This window comes from Nicotiana tomentosiformis, chromosome 2 (genome assembly GCF_000390325.3).
Source record: "Nicotiana tomentosiformis chromosome 2, ASM39032v3, whole genome shotgun sequence".
Taxonomy (NCBI): Eukaryota; Viridiplantae; Streptophyta; class Magnoliopsida; order Solanales; family Solanaceae; genus Nicotiana; species Nicotiana tomentosiformis.
Window position 1 is genome coordinate 5,477,268 of NC_090813.1, and position 27,982 is coordinate 5,505,249.

The following is a 27,982-nucleotide window of genomic DNA, read 5'->3' on the forward strand; positions in this document are numbered from 1 at the left end:
CGAGCCTTATGATGGCCGGGTATATTTTTATCGAGCCTATTACAGTTGGTACTACAAGAAATTGTATTTTTAGCGGCGACCCTATATGTTGCTACAATAGTTATACCTTTAGCAGCGAGTTTATAGGTCGCCACTAAAAGTGATCATTTACCAGCGACTTTTCTGAGGTCACCTCTAATGTGGCTTAAATTTTCAGTCCCGCTCAAACTAAAATTTTGGCTCCATATTATTTGTGGCGACTTTTAAGTTGTCACCGCTAAAGTTCTATTGGAGCGACTGGGTCGCTACTAGACCCCTTATATTTTAATTGAAATAACAAAATAAAATAAATAAATTCTTCCTAATTAAAGGACACAAAACAGAGATGCTCAAACACTTCTCTTTCTTTAAAATCTCTCCTCCCCCTCTCTAAAATTCCTTCTCTGATAAAATTTCACCCAGCTTTAAATCTCTCAAATCAAGATGTGAATCTTATTTATCAGGTTTGTGGTCAAATCCCTAATTTTTCCCTTTTTCTTTTAGGATAAAAATTGATGTGCATAATCAAGTTTTGTGGAGGAAGAATCGCGCATCCGATTTTTCTCCCTAATCTCATATAGCCGTTGGTGACCTAATGCTTTCCCTAATCTCAGCGACATTTCTGAGTTTTGCGCATATGTTTAACTGAAAACCCATATTAATTTATTATAAATTTATGTTTGGATTTTTTTATAAGGATTCTGTATTCTGTAAGGTAAAATTTTCAACATACAGTTAGGGATTATTATTATTTCAGTGATTTTACATTTGTACTCTCAGATTTCATCTCGAATTTCTCTGAACCATTTGATAATCTACAAGAATACAAAAAAAACATACAGAAAGACTCATTTGAAGCTTATTTGGTGTTGTTATTATTGATTTTCAGCCTTGACAGAATTCTCACCTGTCTCTTTTTTGGGTAAGTTAAAAGCTTCTTCTTGAGAGACCTATTGCATGTTGATATTCCATGCTTATTTTTTTTTTCTTTCATGACTATGTGCCTAAATCAGTAGATGCATACTTTTAAATTTTATAAGGTATAAGGTTATAAGAAAACATAATACTTCTTTGGTAAATGCATGTATTTGTCCACTTAAACAATAATTTGAATGTAATATGCTTTTTTGATCATCTAGAAAAGGAGTTTAGATAGATTATCAACTCCTAACCACACCCTAAAAGCTAAATGCCTTCTGTTTTTATTTAGTTGGGCAAATGTTCCCCTTGTAGAATCCCCTAAAACCTTTTTGAACTTTGTTAGATCTTTGTATCTAAGGTAATATATATGTAGTAAGCTAACAAGTGGTCTTTTTTGCTTTTTGAAGCTTCTATGCTTCTGTTGCTTCTTGTAATATTTGCATCTTCTTGATAAAATTAATGAAGCTAATTATTTAATAAAAAAAAAGAGTTTAGAGTATGAAAAATAGGAGATGACTTGGTAGAACTTTTTGGACAAGGATCCTATTTATCTATTATCTCAATTTTTTAATTTTTTTCCTCAGATAAACATTCATATCTATTAGTATTGTTGCAATTTTTCAGTTAACTATCCTATAGAAGATTTAGCGTCAAATGATAATTGCTAAATTTAGAGCTCTTTCTTAATGTTATATAAAGAGGCTTACACTGTGTTCCATTGGCATTACATGAAGCTTTGAGGAGAATGGAACTTTGGCAAGAGGCTCTTATATTAGATTAAAGATTTGAGTTCTCTTAAAAATTAAAATGACAACCGGAAGTGTCTTTCTCTTATTGTTTCCGCTAAGAATAAGAGGCTTACCTTGTGTCTTTCCCTTATTGTGTTCAAACGAGAGCATTTTATATTTGTAATTTATTTGTCAAACCAGTTAAGTATCTTTTCTTATTATTTCTGCTACATTGTTGCCATTTAGGTATGTGAAAATGACCGGTTCAGCTCCAAGAACTTGTCGCTCAGCAACAATCTGAAGAGATCGAGCATTCCATGAATATAGATGAGATTTTATCCTCTGTTCTTGGTGAGAGAAAGGGCTAAGTTCGTAGAAAAGGGTATGGAAAGAATCCTCCCAAAAAGAGTCACACACAATAGGCAAACATAGAGTCCAGTGTATCTTCTGCTATGGAAATTGTGCATCAAGAGATGCAAGCCGGCATGGATCGGATCGGAAGTTGCAAGAAGAATGTGAACAAATGGCTACTGAGTTGCAAAAGAATACGGAACTTGAGTTGCAAAGGAAGTTGGAACGTGAGTTATCCATGAACTTGGCAGAGGAGCGTGAACTCGTGAATGTAGAAGCAGAGAAGAGGATCCAGCTAGAAGTGGAAAAGAAGATACAAGGATAATTTGCTACTTTCATGAACATAATGCAACAGGTACTTGCTCTGCTCCTTCTTAACAATTCTTCTTCCTTCCTTCTTGAAAATTCTTCTGAGATTGGATTCCGACCTTCTTTTCAACTTCTCCTCCTTTAAATTTTATCTTCTTGATGAGTCTATACCTTGATTTGAAGCTTGTCCAGGGTGAGTCTATATCATTAGTATTTGGATCATCCACAAGTTTATCTTTTGATAATAGGTTGTTGGGCTTTTGGGTCCACCTGATAAATTCTGGTTGTCGCAATGGCTCATTATCAAGTTTCAAGCCCTTAATTCATAATGCAAAATGCACACTATATATAGGTGGATATTACCATACCATTGCTATGGGTGTATACGGGCGAAATCGAGCTCACGGTGCATCCTGGTCTCCAACAAGATAAGCCAGACTCGAGACATAGTGGCAAGGGACCGAAATCGAGCCAAAAGTCCCACCGAACAAGAATCCGGGGGCATGACGCCTGCCCTCGAGAATATCGAGGTCATGGATCCTGTCACGCCCCGAACTCAGGGAGCCCGACCGACGCTCAACCGAGTGAACCCGGTCGAGCAAGCCTGTTAGATTTTCTTCTACCCAAACTCATCCATGAATAAAGAGGAGATGCACTCTATTAATCAAATACTAAAAATATTTCATTAACAACTCCCATTTCATTTCCATTAGCATCTTCACTCATAATTTCTAAAATATTACAAGTTTATAGATATAATGAAAAATATGTTTGCCAAATACCAATATTTCTAGTTGAATTCCCCACATCAAACACCACCCACAACCTGTCTACAGAGCCTCTAAGTATAACAGAAGAGTAATATAAAAATGCCGGCAACAAGACCCCGGCTATACCTAAAAATACAAAGTACAACTTCAAATAACATCAGGCCCGGAATAGAGTAAGGCTTACCAAAACCTGCTGAATAGGGAGAAACTGCTAACGAGGACCAAAGTTGCCCGCAGATAAACCACCTGCATCCATTGAAGATGCAGCGCCCCCGACAAAATGGGAGTTAGTACATATGGAATAGTACTAGTATGTAAAGTTAAATGTCCTCTTTCAAAATAAAATGCCAATATAAGAAAGGGAAAACCATAGAAGCGGCAAGTCACAATCAATAATATCCAAATGCCTAGTTAAACGTAATAATTTTCAAAATACAAAAATAATATATATTTTTGGTTGGGAGAACATTAGCACTGATATACCACCGTGTTTGTAGCATGGAATCCGATCACGCCCGATCGGTTAGTCCATCTCCCCACGAACAATGTGGTTCGACATGTGATGCTAAAAAATATTACTAAGAGTAGTACCACCATGTTCGCAATATGGCGTCCGATCTCCACCCGATCAGCTAGGCCGCCTTCCCACATATGTCGTGTGGGTTGACTTTCTAATTCACAACTATTTTTAATAGCATCCCAATTAAGGGGAATAATCTCATCCCAAATAAGGAAAATAATCACAATCCACTCCCACACCAGCACGTGTAGTTTTAGGTGTGGGTTACTACAACCCACCCTTCTTCGATTTGCTAATGATACTCCTAAAAATATTATTTTTATTTTTGCACACAAAGGTAACATAGACACAAATGTATTTACCTCATCATCTTTCACATTGTATAAATCTTCACTAGTATTTTTAACCAATCACAACAATAATATTTCCTTGGCTCTTTTGGCCATTCACAAGATTCTTTATTCATGGCACAGTGGCTATATTCCATATTCCACACTTTCATATCTTTCCTTCCATGGATCATCATCATAAATATCAACATATATAATATTTCGAAAATTGTAACTTTGAGTTCGTTAGAAATGAAGGCTTTAAACATAATAGATTTATTTCCAAGAAATGGAGTAAAATGATTGGCAATCGAAGAGCAAGTTAAAATCATAACCAAGTAACACACCATTTATTCTTGATATACTTTTTCCCAAAAAGGGCAATACACAATTTTCACTCACGAATATGTAAGAACGCAAAACACATTGAAAATACTGACAAAGCATATCATTAGTTAAAACAACCATAATGGGGCATGACTTGAGGACATAAACTTTTAAGAAAATCTACTTTTGAAGTAATTTTGGAATAGTTGAATCAAGGCTCATTTCATAATATTTCTCACATTATCTCATTTCATTGGCACCACTAGCCATAAGTATAACTTTCATTCTTTGCACGGTGACCACACTTTATATCTTCAACTCACTTCTTTCACTTTCGAGCATCTTTATAGATTATCAACAACAAGGCATTTCCAATCAAGACTTTAGGTACATATATGAGCAATTAAGAGTCTTAAGCATATCTATTTTTCTCACACAATTTGGCATACTAGCTTTAATTTGGTATACGACTCAAAGCCATAATATTTTAATACACAACACAAACTTTGAACATATATATTTCAACATAAGTCTCATTCGGAATAGTCAATTTTATAAGGAATAACTCGGAACATAGGAATTAGGAACTTGAGCCAATCATACTTGAAACTTACGGGAAAATCATGGAATTCATTTCTAAAAGAGTAGTTTAGCCAACATACCTTGATGGAGCTCTTTAGTGCTACTAAAATCGCCCACTACTCTTACAACTTCAATCTACATTAACATAATTCAATTGGACCGATATTAGTAAAAATTTCTAGGTTTTTGGTCGTTTTGACATTTTATCAAACACTTAGAGTGCATAGCATTCAACTACCTCTAGTAATGGTGTTTCTTCATCCAACAATCACTCCTTCCCACCAAAAAGATATAATACAATATCCTTTGATTACTAACTGCCTTCTTTAGCACCATTTTAATAATCAATGAGCTCACATCCACCAAATTTCACTAATTAACTCATTACAAGATCTCTACAATACCCAATAATCTAGTTTAAGTAATTATGGCTTCCAATCACCATCTTATAAGTGCTAGTACTTATTTTTTGCTCATTTATTCACTAAAACTCCATGCATGTAGGCTTAAGAGTGAAAGATTACCTCTAGTAGATCAAATCTTGAAAGTCAACTTTTGGGGTGTTCTTGAGATTTTGAAGAAATCCTATGGAATTCAATACAAAACCTTGTTGTAACTAGTGATTGAGAAGTGGAATCATCATAAAAATACACTTAAAAACTCACCTTACGTGTGTATTGGAAGCCTTGACCGGATGGGTGATGGAGAGAAAAGCCCTTGTCTTAAGATCCTTTTATTCTTCTCTCTCCGTGCTCATGTATTAATAGGCCCAAGTACAATATTTTTCCACTGGTGCTATCCCTGTGCTATAAGGTTTTAGCTCATTGGTTTGCTAAAATAGGATACAATATTTTTTCACTGGTGCTATCACTGTGCTTTTTTTAGTATTATTGCTTTGAAGTTAACATCCAAGGGTTCCCCATTATTACAACACTCAAAGATTAATAAAATAATTATCTTCAAGTATCCAAATAACTTTATTCACTCCAGTAATTCTCATGTGATTCAGGTCTAAATTAAATTGAATTCCTAAGCTCGAAATCGCTCGAATTAGCAATAAAAATTTAAGGGGCCTTACACATTAGCCTACCTTGGCACCACAAACCTCGAGTTCTTGGTAAAATTTTACTGGGCCTTACATTCTCCCCCGCTTAGGATCATTCGTCCTCGAATGAGGAGTAGAGCCCGCCCAAAACACCCAACATAATTCATCTCCTCCTTTCACACATCACAATCCCCCAAATTTGACTAACTCCCAAATTTTCCAAAAATTTTGGCAGAGTCTCCTCTGTAATTGGGCCTATCCACCTATCAGAGAATCACCAAAACCACTCTAACAATATATCCATAACTCAACAAAGCATCACAATATATATCAACAACACTGATCTCAACATTAAGGGCATTATATTAACAGAAGTGGTATCTAGACATGAGTTGTACATATTTAAATCATCACACATAGCAAGTACCCTTTTGAACCACAAACATTTGGTTATACAGGCAAGTGAGAAGACTTCCTTTACTTTGATGGAGGCAGATTTCAATTTCCGAACTTATCTAACATGGATGACAACTAGGTATCTCTTATAAGCCAATTACCCATTAACTTCACCTTCAATAGTTTTCACCGGAACGATAGGCAAAGGATTTCCAACAACCTTCAGGAACCTAGATACATGATGCGTCGGGTGCATGGAGGACAACGATGGAAAAATATCATACTCATAGTTTGGCCTATTTCCTTCAATATTCCATATGGCCTAATGTGACTACACATGCTTTACCTTCCTTAACAATTCACCCAATACATTCATAAAGAAAATTTTGAGAATAACCCGTTCACTTTCTTCAACTCTTAATCCCTATGCCGAACACCCAAACTAAACCTTTGACAACCTCCATCAATTACTCTAAGATGTGCTTGCTTGAATATTATCATAAAACTTCCTATCCGATATATTTGATCACAGGATGATGATTCTTCTTTGACATGTTTGAACCTTCAACCCCACATGTTTGAACCTTCAACCCCTATAGGTTATTATAAATAGGAACAACGAGGTCCGAGATTGGGCTGGAATTATTCAAAATCCATCAACGTGCTGAACAAGGCATTTCAGGAGGTTATATCCTAAGAGACATGAAGGTTACTACAAATAGCAGTGACATGGTTAATCATTGTGATAACTTTATTGATTAGAAAAATGAGGCATAGAGTTGCCTAATAGGCATTGATAATGTAGGGACCATGTTTATGATTTTGAGATTTAAAAGAAATAAGTCATTTTATACATGTGACATATGGGAGGCATGATCAGGAGGATAAAGACATTAGCGTCAGTTATTCTTGGAAGACTATGAGTCATGAAAAGGACAACAATGATTGTTTCATTCCATATGTACCTTGTTCGGAAATAGTAGGCCTCAAAGAGAAATAGCCAAGCACGTGACACCAGCCGCCACTTGGAATGTAGGGAAAATCAGTTTAACTTAAAATGAGAATATTCTAGCACCCTGAATGTGATATGGGTTTCAAAATACATAAAGTTGCATTATGCTCTTAACAGTAACTAGCACAAAGAATTTATGCCACAATACCATGAGGATGAAAAAAAGAAGTTGAACACTTGTGAGATTATTATCATCCTGGCAGCTTAACCCTTCACAATAGTTGATCCTATATGAGAGGACTAGAGATACAACAAACTTGTCTTTCAAATCAATATGCTAGAATTTTAAACATCCACCTGAGGTTGGGAGGGAAAGGTCGTGGTAAGGCTACTTAACTTTCAACCACACATGAGTGAAACCATGTAGCTAGGACATCTTAACATTGGGGTGAAATCATGTATTGGTTAGAGAGAATGAACACTTTGCTATGAGATAGGCATGTCTCTGCCATAATAACTCTCAAGCCGCAATACCAGGCCACTTCATGGGAAACTACAATACTAGGAACAAAGTGAGCTACTTACTGCGGAATGATCTAAGTGGACATGAAATTCATACTAAGATTGGAAAACAAAAGATCTCCCTGTGACGAATTTGTGAAAATCTCAAATTTCCCAAAAACTTTATGCGGATAAGTGACCCATTTCAATTGACAAGTACACACATGATAGGTGCTGAGATATGCTCTCATGTTACTAGACAGTGAAAAGGATTTATGATAATATTCACAAAGGAGTAAAGTGATTGTTCAAACCATAAGAGCCACATACACCGGACAGAAAAAGAGTGGCTCAAGAAGGATCTCAACACCAGGCCGCTATACATTGGATTTGATACCACATACATAAACTTTATGACGGTGCATGCATAAACATAAGTGAGCAGATGTTATCCATTTGAATCAAAAGGTTCTGTAAGAAATTTATCAGGTATAGTCCCTTGTTGAGAATTTAAGGAAGCAGTGGGAAGTATTAACCTAGGGTTATAACTCATTCCAAGGAAATCATTATAGAACTCAATTCCTCAAGAGGTTGTAAATAAGATAATTTGTGATAGAGTGGCTTCACGAATAATGCTTCTCATTTAGAAAGTAAGTACATGCAATGTTTTGTGATTCAATTTCTTGTTAAGACCATGTCTATGTAGGCTATTCAATATAGATGTAGATATACATCAAGGAAAATCATGTGGCGCTCAGAATGATATACTAAGGAGTGACTTACTTGGTAACTTTAGATTGATGGGGCAGTGCCTTAACTGATGCTCCTCGACTCCACATCCGTAACATACATTGGTACCATAGTGACATACCCCTGAATAACATCTCCTACACTTCTCACAAAGAGGATGAGATCCGCTAAGCTGACTCGCCCCACTAAACTGACTTTTACCCTTTTTGCATATATTATAAACATCCCATTTATCCTTCATCCAAGCCTTCATGGAGGAAGTAACAATATCTGTAGCGGTTTATTGTGTGAGCCTTTGGAATTTCCCAAGCCTGCTGCCCCTAACACGCTCCTGAGCATACTCACAACACGACGCCAAATGTTCCTTCCCGTATGTCGGGCAAACCGGGATGGGTGTACCCAACCTAGGGCATTTGATCTTCTTGTGCCCCCTCTTTTCACAACCATAACGTATTTTAAGAGTTATCCAACATGAACTGAGTGGCGCTTCTTACATATCAAACATTATTACTTATTGGTACTAACAATCCTCGTTCATTTATTAGGTGCTCTCACCACATGATCCGGTAGCGCGATACATTGATAGGAACAAGGACAGTTCCCCTAGCAACTGGTTCTTTTAATCTCTCCTCGTTGTCTCGAACTCGTGGGTTACTCATCTGGAAAATGAGACATTACAAGGAAATTAACCTCCTATCTTGAGTTCTATCGCACGATCTGGAGTATCAAAGAAGGGTGACATTCCTAAATGCCCATGTAGCTTCCAAATTATAAATGTGGTCGACAACACACTGATAATAAGGACTCTACTACACAGTTCCGAGACATCCTAGGACACTTTAAAACCTTAGGCTCTGATACCAGGTTTGTCATGCCCCGAACTCGGGGAGCGCGACCAGCGCCCAACCGAGTAAATCCGGCCGAGCAAGCCTGTTAGATTTCCTTCTACCCAAACTCATCCATGAATAAAGAGGAAATGCACTCTATTAATCAAACACTGAAAATATTTCACTAGCAACTCCCATTTGATTTCCATTACCAGCTTCATTCATAATTTCCAAAATATTACAAGTTTATAGATATAATGAAAAACATGTTTGCCAAATACCAACATTTCTAGTTCAATTCCCCACACCCACAACCTGTCTACGGAGCCTCTAAGTACAACAGAAGAGTAATATGAAAATGCTAGCAACAAGACCCCGGCTATACCTAAAAATACAAAGTACAACTTCAAATAACATGAGGCCCGAAATAGAGTAGGGCTTACCAAAACCTGCTAAATAGGGAATAACTGCTAACGAGGACCAAAGTTGTCCGCTGATGAACCACCTGCATCCATTGAATATGCAGCACCCCCAACAAAAGGGACGTTAGTACATATGGAATAGTACTAGTATGTAAAGCGAATTGTTCTCTTTCAAAATAGAATTCCATTATAAGAAAGGGAAAACCATAGAAGCAGTAAGTCACAATCAACAATATCCAAATGCCCAGTTAAAACATAACAATTTTCAAAATATGAAAATAATATATATTTTTGGTTGGGAGATCATTAGCATTGATATACCACAATGTTTGTAGAACGGAGTCCGATCACGCCCGATCGGCTAGGCCATCTCCCCACGAACAATTTGGTTCGACATGTGATGCGAGAAAAATGTATTACCAAGAGTAGTACCACCATGTGCGCAACATAGTATTCGATCTCCACCCGATCAGCTAGGCCGCCTTCCCACATATGTCGTGTGGGTTGACTTTCCAATTCACAACTATTTTTAATATCATCCCAATTAAGGGAAATAATCTCATCCCAAATAAGGGAAATAATCACAATCCACTCCTACACCGGCACGTGTAGTTTTAGGTGTGGATTAGTACAACCCACCCTTCCTCGGTTTGCTAATGATACTCCCAAAAATATTATTTTTGTTTTGCACACAAAGGTAACATAGATACAAATGTATTTACCTCATTATCTTTCACATTGTCTAAATCTTCACTAGTATTTTCAATCAATCACAACAATAATATTTCCTTCGTTCTTTTGGCCATTCACAAGATTCTTTATTCATGGTACGGTGGCCGTATTTCATATTCCACACTTTCATATCTTTCCTTGTATGGATCATCATCATAAATATCAACATATATAATATTCCAAAAATCACAACTTTAAGTTCGTTAGAAATGAAGGCTTTAAACACAATAGATTTCTTTCCAAGAAATGGAGTAAAATGATTGGCAATCGAAGAGCAAGTTAAAATCATAACCAAGTAACACACCATTTATTCTTGAAATACTTTTCCCCAAAAATGGCAATACACAATTTTCACTCATGAATATGTAAGAACGCAAAACACATTGAAAATACTCACAAAGCATAGCATTAGTTAAAACAGCCACATTGGGGCATGATTTGAGGACATAAGATTTTAAGAAAATCTACTTTTGAAGTAATTTTGGAACAGTACTTTGAACATATATATTTCGACATAAGGCTCGTTTGGAATAGTCAAGTTTATAAGGAATAATTCGGAACTTAGGAACTTGAGCCAACCATACTTGAAACTTACGGGAACATCATGGAATTCATTTCTAAAAGAGCAGTTTAGTCAACATACCTTGATGGAGCTATTTAGTGCTACTAAAACTACCCACTGCTCTTACAACTTCAATCTACATCAACATAATTCAATTGGACCAATATTAGTAAAAGTTTCTAGGTTTTTGATCGTTTTGACATTTTATCAAACACTTAGAGTGCATAGCATTCAACTACCTCTAGTAATGGTGTTTCTTCATCCAACAATCCCTCCTTCCCACCAACAAGATATAATACAATATCCTTTGATTACTAACTGCCTTCTTTAGCACCATTATAATCATCAATGAACTCACATCCACCAAATTTCACTAATTAACTCATTACAAAATTTCTACAACACCCAATAATCTTGTTTAAGTAATTATGGCTTCCAATCACCATCTTATAAGTGCTAGTACTTATTTTTTGCTCATATATTCACTAACAATTCATGCGTGTAGGTTTAAGGGTGAAGCATTGACCGGATGAGTGATGGAGAGAAAATCTCTAGTCTTGAAATCCTTTTATTCTTCTCTCTTCCCGCTCATGTATTAATAGACCCAGGCACAATACTTTTTCACTGGTGCTATCCCTATGCTATAAGTCTTTAGCTCACCCGTTTGCTAAAATAGGATACAATATTTTTCCACTGGTACTATCCCTGTGCTGTAAGGCTTTAACTCACTGGTTTGCTAAACTTTTCAGCTTCACTCCTTTGCTATAGCTGTGCTATGGGGAGGTAGCTCACTGTATTTTCTTTAGTCTTATTACTTTGAAATTAAAATCCAAGGGTTTCCATTATTACAACACTCAAAGATTAATAAAATAATTATCCCCAAGTATCCAAATAACTTTATTCACTTCAGTAATTCTCATGTGGTTCGGGTCTAAATTAAATTGTATTTCTAAGCTCGAAATCGCTCGAATTAGCAATAGAAATTCAAAGGGCCTTACACATTAGCCTACCTCGGCACCACAAACCTCGAGTTCTTGGTAAAATTTTATGGGGCCTTATATTCTCCCCCGGTTAGGATCATTCGTCCTCGAATTAGGAGTAGAGTCCGCACAAAACACCCAACATAATTCATTACCTCCTTTCACACATCGCAATCCCCCAAATTTGACTAACTCCCAAATTTTTCAAATATTTTGGTAGAGTCTCCTCTGTAATTGGGCCTATCCACCTGCTAGAGAATCACCAAAACCACCCTAATAAAATATCCATCACTCAACAAAGCAGCGTAAAATATATCAACAACACTGATCTCAACATAAAGGGAATTACATTAACAGAAGTGGTATATAGACATGAGTTGCACATATTTAAATCATAACACATAACAAGTACACTTTTGAACCACAAACATTTGTTATATAGGCAAGTGAGAAGACTTTCTTTACTTTGACAGAGGCAGATCTCAATTTCCGGACTTATCTAACAGGGATAATAATTACGTACCTCTTATAAGCCAATTACCCATTAACTCCACCTTTAATAGTTTCCACCGGAACGATAGGCAAAGGATTTCCAACAACCTTCTGGAACCTAGATACATGATGCATCGGGTGCATGGAGGACAACGATGGGAAAACATCATACTCATAGTTTGGCCTATTTCCTTCAATATTCCATAAGGCCTAATGTGACTACACATACTTTACCTTCCTTAGCAATTCACCCAATATATTCATAGAATTTTTTTTAAGAATAACCCGTTCACTTTCTTCAATTCTAAATCCCCATGTCTAACACCCAAACTAAACCTTTGGCGACCTCCAACAATTACTCTAAGATGTTCTAGCTTGAATATTACCATAAAACTTCCTATCCAATATATTTGATCAGGGGATGATGCTTCTTCTTTGACATGTTTGAACCTTCAGCCCCCATAGGTTACTAAAAATAGGAACAACGAGGTCCGAGATTGGGCTGGAATTATTCAAAATCCATCAATGTGCTGAGTATGGCATTTCAGGAGGTTATATCCAAAGATACATGAAGGCTACCACAAATAGCACTGACGTGGTTAGACACGTGACATATGGGAGGCATGATCGGGAGTATAAAGACATTAGCATCAGTTATTCTTGGAAGACTATGAGTCATGAAAAGGACAACAACAATTGTTTCATTCCATATGTACCTTGTTCGGCAACAGTAGGCCTCAAAGAGAAATTGGCAAGTACGTGACACCAGTCACCTCTTAGAATGTAGGGAAAATCAGTTTTACTCGAAATAAGAATATTCTAGCACCCTGAATGTGATATGGGTTTCAAAATACATGAAGTTGCATTATGATCTTAACAGTAACTAGCACAAGGAATCTATGACACAAGCCCATGAGGATGAAAAAAAGAAGTTGAACACTTGGGAGATTATTATCATTCTGACAACTTAACCCTTCACAATAGTTGATCCTATATGAGAGGACTAGAGATACAATAAACTTGTCTTTCAAATCAATATGTTCATGTTATGTGCTAGAATTTTAAACATCCACCTGAGGTTGGGAGGGAAAGATCGCGGTAAGGCTACTTAACTTTCAACCACACACGAGCGAAACCATGTAGCTAGGACATCTTAACATTGGGGTGAAATCATGTATTGGTTAGAGAGAATGAACACTTTGCTATGAGCTAGACATGTCTCTACCATAATAACTCTCAAGCCGCAATACCAGGCCACTTCATGGGCAACTACAATACTAGGAATAAAGTGAGCTACTTACTGCGATAATGAGGTGCCCCTCGCCAATCTTAATGGAATTTCGGTCGCGGATCCGATCGATGCCAGCTCACATGTGTCCATCAACACAAATTTTCCCACCGTGGCGGTGAAGGAGATGGGATCAGCTTACGGGTGATCTTCGAAATGTTGTAGGCTCAACAGGCAGCGATAGCCCAACTACAGAATCGAAGTCGCACTCCCAGTAGAGTTGAGACCGAATCATCCCTGGAAAACACTCACGGAAATGAACAAGCGGTAGATAGGCTAAGTAATTTGAAACCGGAACCAACCCCAAAATAATGAAGCTGGTCGAGGAATTGAAAAGGCGGGTGGAAACGGGAGAAAAGAAAATTGAAGTTAACGACAAGAAGTTGGTGACTTACAACTCCAGGGTCGACCAAATTCCTGGAGCGCCACCAATATTAAAAGGCCTAGACTCTAAGAAGTTTTTTCAGTATCCCTTCCCTCCGAGCGCAGCCTCGAAGCCGATCCCTAAAAAGTTCCGCATGCCTGAAATTTCTAAGTACAACGGGACAACTGACCCAAATGAACTTGTGACCTCATACACGTGTGCCATCAAGGGGAATGACTTAGAGGATGACGAGATCGAATCTGTCTTGCTGAAAATATTCGGAGAGACCTTTTTAAAAGGAGCTATGATATGGTATCACAACCTGCCTCCTAACTCTATTGACTCGTTTGCTGTGCTTGCATATTCCTTCATAAAAGTGCATGCCGGGGCTATCAAGGTCGAGACCAGAAAGTTGGACCTTTTCAAAGTGAAACAGAGGGATAATGAGATGCTTAGAGAATTTTTGTCTCGGTTTCAGATGGAACGGATGGACCTGCCTCCGGTCGCAGATGATTGGATCGTTCAGGCCTTCACCCAAGGACTTGATACTCGAAGCTCGTTGTCTTCGCAACTGTTGAAGCAAAATCTGGTAGAATATCCGGCCGTAACTTGGGCCGATGTGCATAACCGATATCAGTCAAAGATTAGAGTCAAAGATGATCAGCTCGAAGCCCCTTCTGGGTCTATTTATCCTATCCGAGCCGGTGACAGACCCAAAAGAGATATTGATCGTGAGCCAAGGCCCGGTAGGGAATGATATCAGCCGTATATCGGTGATCATAGGAATAATGATTCTGGACGAAACCTTACGAGAAATGAAAGGAGAAGCGATCAGAGTAAAAATAACCAAGGACTCATAAGCAAAAATAGTTTTGAAAGGCCCATCAGGCCTAAGGAAGCACTGAGGTTATTAGCGTACAACTTCAATGTCGATGCTGCTGCTATTGTAACCGCCATCGAACACATCAAAGACACCAAATGACCTTGACCTCTACAGTCCAATCCAACCCAAAGGGATCCTAACCTAATGTATAAATATCATGGCATTCACGGCCACAGAACGGAGGACTGCCGACAATTGAGAGAGGAAGTAGCCCGGTTATTCAATAACGGACATCTTCGAGAGTTCCTGAGCGATCGAGCCAAGAACCATTTTAGGAATACATATTCTAATAAACAGATCAAGCAGGATGAACCTCAGCATATCATTAACATGATCATCGGTGGGGTCGACGTTCCCTAGGGGTCGATGCTGAAGCGCACCAAAGTATCCATCACAAGGGAAAAACGGACTCAGGATTACGTGATGTAGGGAACCTTGTCTATCAATGACGAGGACGCTGAAGGGATTGTGCAACCCCACAATGATGCACTAGTAATATCTGTACTCATAAATAAATCTTAAGTTAAGCGTGTGTTAATTGTTCCAGGTAGCTCAGCCAACATCATCAAATCGAGGGTTATGGAAAGTTCGGACTACAAGATCAGATCATGCCTGCTGTCCGAGTTTTAAATGGATTCAACATGGCTTGTGAACCACTAAAGGAGACATAAGGTATAACGCTCTGTTCGGAAGGCCATGGATCCACAACATGAGGGCGGTACCCTCGACTATGCACCTAGTGATGAAATTCCCAAAGCCAGGAGGGATAAAAATAGTTTACGGAGAACAACCGACTACGAAGGAGATGTTCGCGGTCAATGAGGTGGTCCCGATATCCGTACTTATAATGACAAAAGGTTTGGGTTCGGCCGCCAAGCAAGAAGCCAAACACCAATTACCAACACCGCCCCCGACCCAACCAAAGAAGCAGGGGAACGATGAAGACGACGATTATGGGGTTCCCAAGTCTTTTATAGCCACCGACGATTCCGATGCTAGCAAATCGATAGTCAAGGAACTGGAGCAAGTCGTACTGATCGAGCACTCGCCCGATCGAAAGGTATACCTAGGCACGGGATTGAGTCCCGAGCTCAGGAAAAAACTCATTCAATTTTTCATGGCTAACATAGATTGTTTTGCTTGGTCCCACCTTGATATGACAGGGATCCCGCCGGAAATAACCACTCACAAGAGGAGCCTGAACCTAAAGTTCCACCTAGTCAAGCAAAAGAGGGACCCCAGTCTGAGGTCAAACTTGCGTTCATCAAGGACGAGGTATCTAATCTCTTTAAAATAGGGTCCATCCGAGAAGTTAAGTACCTGAATTGGTTAGCAAACGTAGTGGTAGTTAAAAAAGGGAATAAATTAAGAATGTGTGTGGACTATAAAGATTTGAATAAGGCATTCCCTAAAGACTCTTTCCCTTTACCCAACATCGATCGTATGATCGATGTGATGACCGGCCACGAGATCCTCAGTTTTCTCGATGCTTATTCTGGGTACAAACAAATTCGGATGGACTCGGACGATCGGGAAAAAACATCCTTCATCACTAAGTACGGTACCTATTGCTATAACGTAATTCCATTTTGACTAAAAAAATGTTGGTGCCACTTACCAACGCATAGTAAATAGGATGTTCGAAGAACAAATAGGAAAATCTATGGAGGTTGACATTGACGATATGTTGGTTAAGTCCCTGCGAGCAGAGGACCATTTGAAACATTTGTAGGAAACCTTCAGCATATTAAAGAAGTACAATATGAAGCTGAACCCGGAGAAATGCGCATTCGGAGTCGGGTCCGAGAAATTCCTTGGGTTCATGGTATCCAACTGGGGAATCGAGATTAATCCCAATAAGATTAAGTCCATCGAAGATATCACTATTGTCGCGCCTCCATTTTTCTCGCGAAATCGGGTTTCGACATGTGACAACTCTTTTAAAGGAGGTATTAAAAGATGAGAGTCGCCACCTAACAATTTAAGGTGCGTTAGGGAACCTATTATACAAATGACTCTGTTTGACTAGTCAACGCTACCAAAGATCGGGTAAGGGCTCAAGTTACCTCAAAGAGAAAGTATTAGGCACTCCTCGAGGTCCACAATTATGGGTCCTGACTGAACTTAAGATTATGTGAATTATGATTAAGCTAGGTGATCAAATAAATAAAGGAGTTCAGAAGTCACAGAACTTTATTACAACATGATTGACACAGATCTTAGTGCGAATATAGAGATACGACTATTTAGATCTAATAACGACATACAAAGAGGAGGGGGTCCTAAGTTTTTAAGCCTAAAGGATCACCCCGTGCAACATAAATAATACTTCATAACTCCCTCAAGATGGGGTGTTACTCATATTATTCAGCGGGCACAGACTATTATCTCCTGCTACCCGATTACTATGTTAAAGTTGTTACCTAAAAGTGTTCTAATTCAATTATAGGTCGTACCCTATACATGCACTACTCGTCCCGTACCTATGGTCCAGGAGGTATTGGACCTTTACTTTGGATGGTTCTAGACCTCACTTAGGCTGCTCAGAAATGTCAAAAACTAGGCGACATATAAAACACATTGGACTTCACATATAGGCAGTCAAGGCTCAAGTTTGCTTCCACATTTAAGCAACAAATGCATGCAAGCACATATGCCGATCAGGAATCTGCAGAATCTTATAGACATGCTTTCTAGGCGATCAAAGTATGCAAGTGATTTCAAATGCAGGATATGGCTTATAGGCAAAATCATGCGGGTATCATAAGCTAATTGTTGAGAGTTTTAAGTTACCAATTCTATATGTGCGATGCCTAAGTGATTTACACAATTGGGTACAACAGAATCTGCTAGGGAAAGAGTCCCAGAATTATTCGTATGACATGCATGAAGCAGTGTTTGAATGGTCTAGCATTAACCAATTATAGCGAGCAATTATTTCCTATAGGCAGGATCTCTAAAACTATCATTAAAGGGGTATGAGATCAAGTGAGCATGCTGAGTGACACAATAGCAGAGAAACAAGTCATAGTTAACAGTGAAGGTCTTAACACAGATTATTACAGATGTGAGGCATTCATTACATAGATTCAGGACAAAGCAGGTAAGCATATTCATGAACGTTCAGACACCAATACACTAGCTAAACGAGCTTAGGAGGGTTCAGATTATCCAAGTTAGACATAGACAATCTCAGAACTAGCAGCATTAGGAGGAGTTAAATGCTAGAGAGATTTAAAACGAGTGTAAAGCTAACAAAGTTGTGCATAAAAGTAGCCTAGAAACACATTAAGCCATAGATTTCATAAGCGAAAGCACATGCAAATCCGAGACACATGAAAAATGAAATTGCAAAAGATCAAGCGACTTACCAGTTAAACGGACAATAACAAAGAACAAAAATTCCACAAGAATCCAGAATCTCAATGCGTCAAAGTTCCCAAGAGCTTCAAAAGAACTCCGGAAAATGCTCGCACCAAGAGAAAGTTTAAATAACAGAATCTCAGTGGTCTTGGCTTTCAGCCAGCCAAAATGAAGTACAGAACAAGAGAATGAAGGAATCACAGAACAAAGCTTCAATTTTTAGTGAAAGTATATCGATTCCAGTCTGCTTCAAAGTGGGATGGGGATGGGTTTAAATAGTAGTAAAATTAGCCAAATAAACAAGGAAACAAAGTAAATAAAAACTCAAAATAAGGAAAGAAAGCATGCAAAATCGATTCAAATCAATTTAGGAGAGAAAACGGGTAAACCCTAGTTTAGACGAGGAACAAAAAATGGCCAAAATCTCGCTGAATCGAAGCCAAGGAGTCTGATAGTTAATGTATCAAGTCAGAAACATGAAGATGATACAGAATCGGAATCAAACAGACACAACGACTTAGCTTCCATAAATAATCAAGTAACCAGTACTTGTAGTGTTCAAAAGATGGTAAGTAACTCCGCGTATGCAAGAAAGGAAAGGAATCATGGATGGTTTTCATGTAATGTCGGATTGGGACTGAGATTTGAGTGAGGACGGCTAGGGTTTAGGTTTGAGAGATGAGAGCGCGTAAGGATACAAAGGCGGTGAGGTGGGGATTTTTGTCTCTAGGGTTTGGGGTATTGGGGATATAAGGAAAGGGTAGGTTAATTACGGGTCGTTGATCATTTAAGATCAACGGCCAAGATTGAACGGGGCAGCGGGGCGGGTTATTAAGCGGGTCGCAACCAGGTTAAATTTCAGGGGTTGCTTGGATTGGGCTTTGGGGGGTTGGGCCAGAGATTTGGGTTTGTCTGGTCCGAAAATAACTCAAAATTGGGCCAGCTCTTTAAAATAAGAAATTAAGGGAAAATTATTTTAATAAAATAGTTAAATAAATTATAAAAATGTTGTTTATGCAAATTAAAACCTTAAAATAATAGTATAACATTATGAAAATGTAAGATATTATTTTGACCCTGAATAAAATGACAAACGCAAAACAATTGTAAAATATAGGCTATTATTGCGAGATTGTGCAAATAGCCTAAAAATACTAATGTAATTATATAAAAAATTGAATAAAATACCTGAAGCAAATATTATAGATACAAAATGAGGATTTAGGTAATTGAGTCATCAAAAAATAATTTGAAAGAATAATTACTAGATATTTATATAGTTTAAATGCAAGAAAATTAATTTAAGAGCTCTAAAAATATGAAAAATTATAGGAAATGCTTGTATAGATTTGTAAACTAAATAATTATGCATAAAATGCTATTTTGAAGGCATGTATATATTTTGAAAAAATATGAGGGCAAAATTGGGTATCAACAACTGTTGTGGATAACGTCAAGGCCGTTCAAAGATTAACCGGACGCATAGCTGTCCTAGGGCGATTCATCTTGAGGTCCTCCGACAAGTGCCACCGGTTCTTCTCATTGTTGAAGAAAAAGAATAATTTCTCATGGACCCCGGAGTGCCTTGGAAGAACTCAAGCGGTATCTCTCGAGCCCACCTCTACTTCATACTCCGAATACAGACGAACAACTATACCTATACATAGCAGTATCAGAGATAGCGGTAAGTGGAGTCCTGGTCCAGGAAGAGGAAGGTATACAATTTCCCATCTATTATGTTAGCAGGACTCTAGGCGAGGCCGAAACTAGATACCCTCACCTAGAAAAACTGCTTTGCTAAGCACCTCTAGGAAATTGAAACCGTACTTTCAATGTCACCCCATATGTGTTATAACTACTTACCCATTGAGGAATGTAATGCATAAACTTGAACTCTCGGGACGATTGGCCAAATGGGCCATTGAGATCAGCGGGTATGATATCGAATATCGTCCCCGGACCGCCATTAAATCACAAATTTTAGCGTACTTTGTGACCGACTTTACGCCAACCCTAATATACTAGGTGGAAAGAGAGTTGTTGTTAAACTCGGGGACCTCTTCGGGAATCTGGACCCTCTTTACGGGCGGTGCCTCGAATGCAAAAGGGTCCGGACTTGGCATCGTATTGAAGCCACCAACATGCAATGTAGTTAGATAATCTATTAGGACTATAAAATTGACTAACAACGAGGCCGAATATGAGGCCATGATTGTAGGTCTTGAACTGGCCAAAATCTTGGGGGTAGAGATGATCGAAGCTAAGTGTGACTCCCTCCTTGTAGTGAACCAAGTTAATGGGACATTCGAGGTCAGAGAGGAATAAATGCAACGTTACCTGGATAACCTGCAGGTAACGTTACATCGGTTTAAGGAGTGGACTCTACAACATGTACCTCAAGATCAAAACAGTGAGGCCGATGCCCTTGCTAATTTGGGATCATCGGTCGATGACGATGAGTTCAACTCGGGGGCGGTCGTGCAACTCATGAGATCGGTAGTGGAAGAAGGTCATGCCGAGATAAACTCAACAAGCCTAACTTGGGAATGGAGAAACAAATACATATAGTATCTAAAGACCGTAAAACTGCCCCCGGACCCTAAAGAATCGAGGTCTTTGCATACGAAGGCAGCCCGGTTCAACTTGTCTGGTGACGGTACCCTGTTCAGAAGAACATTCGATGGCCCACTTGCAATATGTCTAGGACTGGGAGATACCGAGTATGTTCTGAGGGAATTCCACGAAGGCACTTGCGGAAATCATTCGGGCGCCGAATCATTAGTTCGAAAAATAATCAGAGCCAGCTACTACTGGATCGACATGGAAAAGGACGTGAAGGAGTTCGTACGAAAATGCGAGGGTGTCAAAGGAATGCTCCAATGATTCATCAGCCCGGGGAGTTACTACATTCGATCTTGTCAACCTGTTGTTCATAAAATGGGGGATGGACATCGTAGGCCCCCTTCCGTGGGCACCCTATAAGGCTCGATTTATATTGTTTATGACTGACTAATTTTTCTAAGTGGGTGTAAGCTCAGGCATTTGATAAAGTCAGGGAGAAAGAAGTCATTGATTTCATCTGTGACCACATAATATGCCGGTTCGGGATGCCGGTCGAGATCGTGTGCGACAATGGGAAGCAGTTCATTAGCAGCAAAGTAAGCAAGTTTTTCGAAGACCATAAGATCAAAAGGATCCTATCAACACCCTATCACCCTAGTGGGAATGGGCAATCGCAGTCCACGAACAAAACCATACTCCAAAATTTCAGAAAGAGATTGACCGACGCCAAAGGAAAATGGAAAGAAATCCTTCCCGAAGTCCTATGGGCATACCGTATGACCTCGAAGTCCAGTACCGCGGTCACCCCATTCTCATTGGTTTACAGCGCCGAAGCTCTAATACTGGTCGAAGTGGAAGAACCGAGTCTCAGGTTTTGATATGCGACCTAAGAGTCAAACGATGAGGCCATGAATACGAGCTTGGAGTTGTTAGATGAAAGGCGCGAAGCCGCCCTCGTCCAGATGGACGCCCAAAACTAACAGATCGAAATGTATTACAATCGAAGAGCCAACCTTCGACACTTTAATGTCGGGGACTTAGTGTTAAGGAAGGTCACACTAAGCACCCGGAACCCGAACGAAGGGAAGTTGGGGACAAACTGGGAAGGTCCATATCAAGTTATATCACCGGAAAAGGATCGTACAAACTCGGAGCAATGAACGGTGAGCAACTACCAAACAACTGGAACATAACTCACTTAAAATGATACTATTGCTGAGGTACGACCCCATTCATTTTCTTTTGATTTACATTTTGGACTAACACTTGCAGGTGACCGTCAAAGAATGATACAATTTTTAGGCCTGAAAGCGCGCGTTGCACTCTTTTTTCCTTGAACCGGTTTAGTCCCAAATGGGTTTTCCAGCAAGGTTTTTAACGAGGCAACAATGGATCGTGCTAATTCAGAATCGAAGACCGCTTATGCACCGGTGTCAAGGATCACATCAACAGTATCCGAGGCTTCTCTATAATCGGCCTCGAACACTGGGGGCAACACCTTCAGATAATGATTTTAGCAAGGAAAGAAACTTAGTGCTCGAATAGTCTAGGTTCGATTGATAGGATTTACTATAAGGGCCAAACAATCAAATGAACCCAACATAGACCGCCCGAGCCTTGGCACAAAGCTGGTACACATGTGTAACCTTGTATATTACGCACAAAAATGAAAGAAAGTTTCTACCTTGCGGATAAATATTTTGTCCCTTAAAAATTCTTTTTCTTTCTTACATATGGTTCCCTAAATACATCAAGACCAAGGGCCACCTCGCTTGGGTACTGCTGCCCAAGGCAGGTTTGGACGACCCAGGATAACAAATCCCGGGAGCACAAAGCTTATTAGGCAGTGCCCAAACTCTAAAGGCTACGAACATCCTTATTCGAGGACGGTTTTTTGGGGTAAGCCCGGACAAGTCGGGGTAACAAGCCCACTGGGCAACACCCAAACTAGAAAGGCTACCGCCATCCTAGAACGGTTCGAAGACCTTCGAGACCCGTAACCAAAACATAAGGCCTTCAAAATTTCTAAATCGGTTCAAAAGGCTACCCTCGGCAAATTGTAATGTGAAATATTCTAAGTACTTTGGGGAAAGCTTCTGGTCATACCAAGCCCCCTACAATTTTTAAGCAAAATAATATCGAGAACAAGGCATGTTCGAACCTCCGAACAATACATAATTATTACATGCTAAGGCATTCGATATCTTTACGATCATAAAGGAAAGAGAAAAAGGAAACAAGCTTAAAAATTGTCGAAGGGAAAAAGAGCCTTATATATAAAAAAGATCTTTACAAAGGCCAAACGACCTCAACAAAAGTACAAAGGTGCAAAAACAAAGAAAAATCTACAAGGCACCTAAACAGCCTCGTCTTCGCCGGAGCCCGCCTCATCACCAGACCCCGCTTCATCACTGGATCCGCCCGAACCTTTAGAGTCTCCTTCGTCCTCGGGATACGCCAACTTCTTGGCCTCGGCCTCGAGCCCTTTAGCACTTTCGATCTCGGCCGATAAGTCAAAACCCCGAGCATGAACCTCCTCGAGGGACTCCCTTCGAGACTGCCATTTCACATATTCGACTATGTCTTTCAGGCGGTCCTGGGCTGCCTCGGCATCAGATTTGTACTGGGCCACCATCTCATCGGCATCAGCCTTGGTTATTTCAGCCACCGACTTTGACGCTTTAAGCTTCTTCGCTTCTGCCTCAAGTTGGATCAACTCGTCTCGGTACCGGAGGAAGGTCTCATGGTGGAGCATCGAGGACTGCAAACATGAGGAAAGATATTAGAGTTATCAAAAAAATAGTTCGAATATTAGAAGAAAAATTGGAATCATCAGGGATTATCGAGAGTTACCCGGTTCAACGCCTGTTATGCTTCGTTGAACAGGCATGGTGAATCTACCTCATTTATTTTGGCCTAGTTTTCCTCCGTAACCAGGCACCGGAGGTAACTTAACTAGCTATCCCTACAAGGGCGGAAATAACCCGGGCATTCTCCGAAACGATGATGATAATTGACCGCTTCTGACCAGGATCCATGCTCGGGGCAGGGAACCGATTGACCAGTCTCGGGATCGAGTTAGACCCACTTACCCCGGAGGATGGACTTTTCCTCGGTACCTATAAGTCACCTAACCCGGTGACGTCCTCCATGACGATGAAATCCACGCCATCAAAAAAGCAGCGGATGGGGTCGTCCGCTCTGTGGGCCCCCTAGTTGGGGCATTCTTTCACCATTTGGGCCTCGTTATACATGGACTCGGTAAACTAGGGTGACTCGATGATGTCTATCATGCCAAGTGCCTTCTTCGGGGCACTGCCCGCATCCCGGGAAGCCTTAGCCCCGGCCTCCTTATCGACCTCCATGGCTTGAGGCAGATCGACTTCGCGGATCTCTAGTTCAATGGCCCCCTGCTCTTCGAGGGGTGACAGCTCGCGGGCCACAAAAATGAAAGGCTCTTCTCCCTCGGACTCATCCCTCAGCCGATAGAGCAAGTCCGGAACTGGTGCTTGGAAGCTAGTATTTTCCTTTGGCTTGCGCACCAGCCTTCTCTTTGTTTTCTTTCTCTCCGAGCTCGGGGAACTCGGAGCCCTCCTCCTTTTCCTCTCTCCGGCTTGTCCCGGAGTAGGAGACTCTACAGGCAAATCCTCGCCACCGACTGGAGGCCAAAGCTCGATGTCCTTAGGCGAGCCTTCAAAAAGAAGTAAAGGGAATAAGGGCTTAATGTTAAAGGAAGAAGCCTAACACAACCTACTCGGGAAAGAAGTCTCACCATGGGAACAGGCCTCCCAACGGCCCTTCGAGAGTTTGCTCCACGAGCGCTCAGAGTAGGGCATTTGTGAAACGATACCCTCGACCCACTCCTTGAGTCGAGGGACATTATTTGGGACCCGAGCGACGGCTGCACCACCATGAATACCGATAAGAAAAAGAGAAGTAAACATAAAATCAACATTAGAAGGAAAGTTCTACTTACGTGACGTATTCAACTTCTCAAGAAATGGCTTGCATTTAGCCGGGATCAAGTCCGAAGTCCTCACTTGGACAAAACGGCCTTGCCAGTCTCGATCCTGGTCCTCATCAATACTTGAGAATGGGGCTTTACTGGCCCAACGCATGAGCTTTATCACCACCACCACCACCCGGAAGATTCGGGGACTGTATAAGCGGAGTAGATGGTCAACGGTGAACAATCACCCATCGATTTTGTTCACAAAAAACGGAGGAGGATCACGATCCTCCAGAGTGATAGATGAATCTGGCCCAGGCACATGTTGTACCTCTTGCAGAAATCTAAAATGACGGGGTCTACCAGGCCCAGTGTAAAGGGATAAATGTAAACACTTAGATATCCCTCGACATAGGTGGTAATTGCCTTTTCAGGGTCGGAGACCACTATGTCTTTATCGGCCCAGTTGTAGTATTTTCAGACCGCAGTGAGGACCTCTTTGGTAATCGAGCAGATGTATCTCGAGACCTCCTCACACCGACCTTGTACGAAGGAAGGCTTTTCAACCTTGAAATTATCGTTGACCGAGTATCCCCCGAGGATGAACATTTTCAAAGGGGGTTCGGGTTCTAGTTCATACACAGCCACGCTCGGAGCGGTCCCCTCGACCTCAGTAGCCGGCTGCGAAGTAGAAGGAGCTTCTTTCTGGGGAACGATTTTTGAAGTCTTTACCATTCTTTAGAAAGTAAAAATGGAGGAAAATCTGGGAAAGATGAAGAAAGAAAGGAAGTTGAAGGATTGGACTTGTTGGCTTGAGAAGAAGACGGGTAAAAATTCTTGCAAAAGATCTCGAGTAACCGGGGTAAAAATGCTAAAGAGTATTGAAATCCTAAGGGTACGAGGGTAGAAGGTTTGATGTAAAGTAAAAATGAATAAAATAGGGGATATTTATAGTATCTCAGCGACGTTTCAAGTCCAATGACGGCCGACAGGTGGATGACATACATTTAATGCCATTATGACTTGACAGACGAGACGTTTTGGATATTTTGTCATTTCTATCATGATGTGTTGAAGTAAGAATCGGAAGCTCGTGTCGTCCTTTCTCGTTGTTTACTCTCCGAAAAATGAGGGGACTATATATATACGGTCCAAATCGAGCTCATGGTGCATTTTGGCTTCCGACAAGATAAGCCAGGCTTGAGACATAGTAGCAAGGGACCGAAATCGAGCCAAAAGTCCCACCGAGCCAGAATCCGGGGGCATGAGCCTGCCTTCGACAATGTCGAGGTCATGGTTTCGGAATCGGTCCTAGCCTTGAACGACTTCGAAGAACATTGTCGGACAATCAAGCATAGATAACAAAAGACCGAAATATCTGTGACCGGCCGAATATCACGGTGGGGTTCTCGGCACTTATCGATAGGGAACCGGCAATCAGTAAATCGGAAGATTTTTTTACCTTTTATAGAGTTGTACCTAAAGTAGGACTCCCCTATTATATAAAGGGGGTTTGATAATTCATGAATCACATTGTAACACGCACTCAAAAGCAAAATATTATTATTTTCTCTGTTATTAGCTCTTGCTCCTTTTCGTTGGTGCCGGCCGTGGTGAGCCCGGCTCGAGGGTGACTATTTCACTAAGGCTGAAACTATCTTACTCGTGTGTTTTGAATTTAATTTACTTTTATTTCTTTAATTCTACTTAATTTATTGCTCTATATCAAATTAATCTGTGTATCCTTAAAACCACTTATAAATTCAATTGTTATCCGCAATTGAGGGTAAACATGCTTTCATTTCTTTGTCATTGTTTGACTATTTTCCACATTAGGATGCTAAAATTTTAACCGTGAGGATTTGTTCTAGATATATTTTATGCTCTGGATTGTGCAATAACACTATTAATCATAGTTCTGGGCTGGTGGCATTGTGTGGCTATCCATGGGAATTGTATTCTTGGTTTGATTAACAGTATTAATTAACAGTGGTGTACGAAAAATAAAGAAAGAAAAAATTCTTCTGTTGGTGTCATGCTACCAGTTTTTTCCCATTTTTTGATCAACTTTAGATAAGCTGCACTGCTGCAATGACAAACGTAAGGGGTGAGGGATGGGGTTGAAGCATACTGCTGTATTTTTGCGTCATTTATTTTGTTTATGACCTTTGTGTCAAAGGTTTCAAAAAGGTACTGCACCACAAAATGTGATTCTGTTGAAATTTTCTGTTGAAAGTAAATTGCATGTTTCTTTCTGAAGCCACGACCGTCGATAAAGTTGCATAATACAAACGTTTATCCTTAAGTTGTAGCTTGTACTACATAAATGTGATTCTGTTGAAATTAAATAGGATAGTTTTGTAATACATTGAAAGATGGACTTGTGCTCATCTTCAGAAGTTTGCCTGTTTCTTTTTCTTGAGATATACCATTTATACTTGATAATGAAAGTCTTTTCATTACCCAAAAAAAGAATATGTTGTTCTTGTGCGCATAATTGGTACATATTGTATTGGTTTGTGGAATGAGTATTATTGTATTGGTACATAAAGCATTTTTTGTGGTTGAATCACTATTTTTTGTGATGAATGTCATCTGGTAGGTTACAAATATTTGTTGAAGTAGGTTCGGTGAATGGAAAATTATAAGCACATGAAAGTTTGTACTTTAATTGTTATGCATATTTATGGATATAACAAATTTTATTATGTTCCTTACATTGCTTTCGTTTAGTAGGTACAAGGTACTTAAACAATGGTGTCGTTCAAAGATGGCGTCGACCAAGGAACAGCTACGGCGCACTTAATATTTTATTTATTTTGGGGTCACATGTATATGCGCACAATGACAATGCACAATGAAGTTTTGTGTAATATATATATAATTGACTTTTTAGGAATAAAAAATATTTATAATATTTGGCTTGAGAAATTCTTTTGGTGTTTGTTAAATATTACTGGAAGCCTTTAATATTGGTAGGCAATTAACTATATTAAATTTTTTGAAAATGAGGTTGCTACTGGAAATATATATAATTTGCTCATTATAGTTGCTGAGAA

The 27,982-nt window shown here is 39.7% G+C and overlaps 1 long non-coding RNA gene across 1 annotated transcript; it reads left to right on the forward strand.

Moving 5' to 3' along the window:
• The first annotated feature begins 327 nt into the window (after positions 1 to 327).
• LOC104091194 (uncharacterized) lies at positions 328 to 27,854 on the forward strand. The gene is made up of 3 exons (XR_685097.4): positions 328 to 482; positions 1,914 to 2,373; positions 27,660 to 27,854. It is a non-coding gene; the product is annotated as an uncharacterized lncRNA (long non-coding RNA).
• Positions 27,855 to 27,982: the final 128 nt, after the last annotated feature.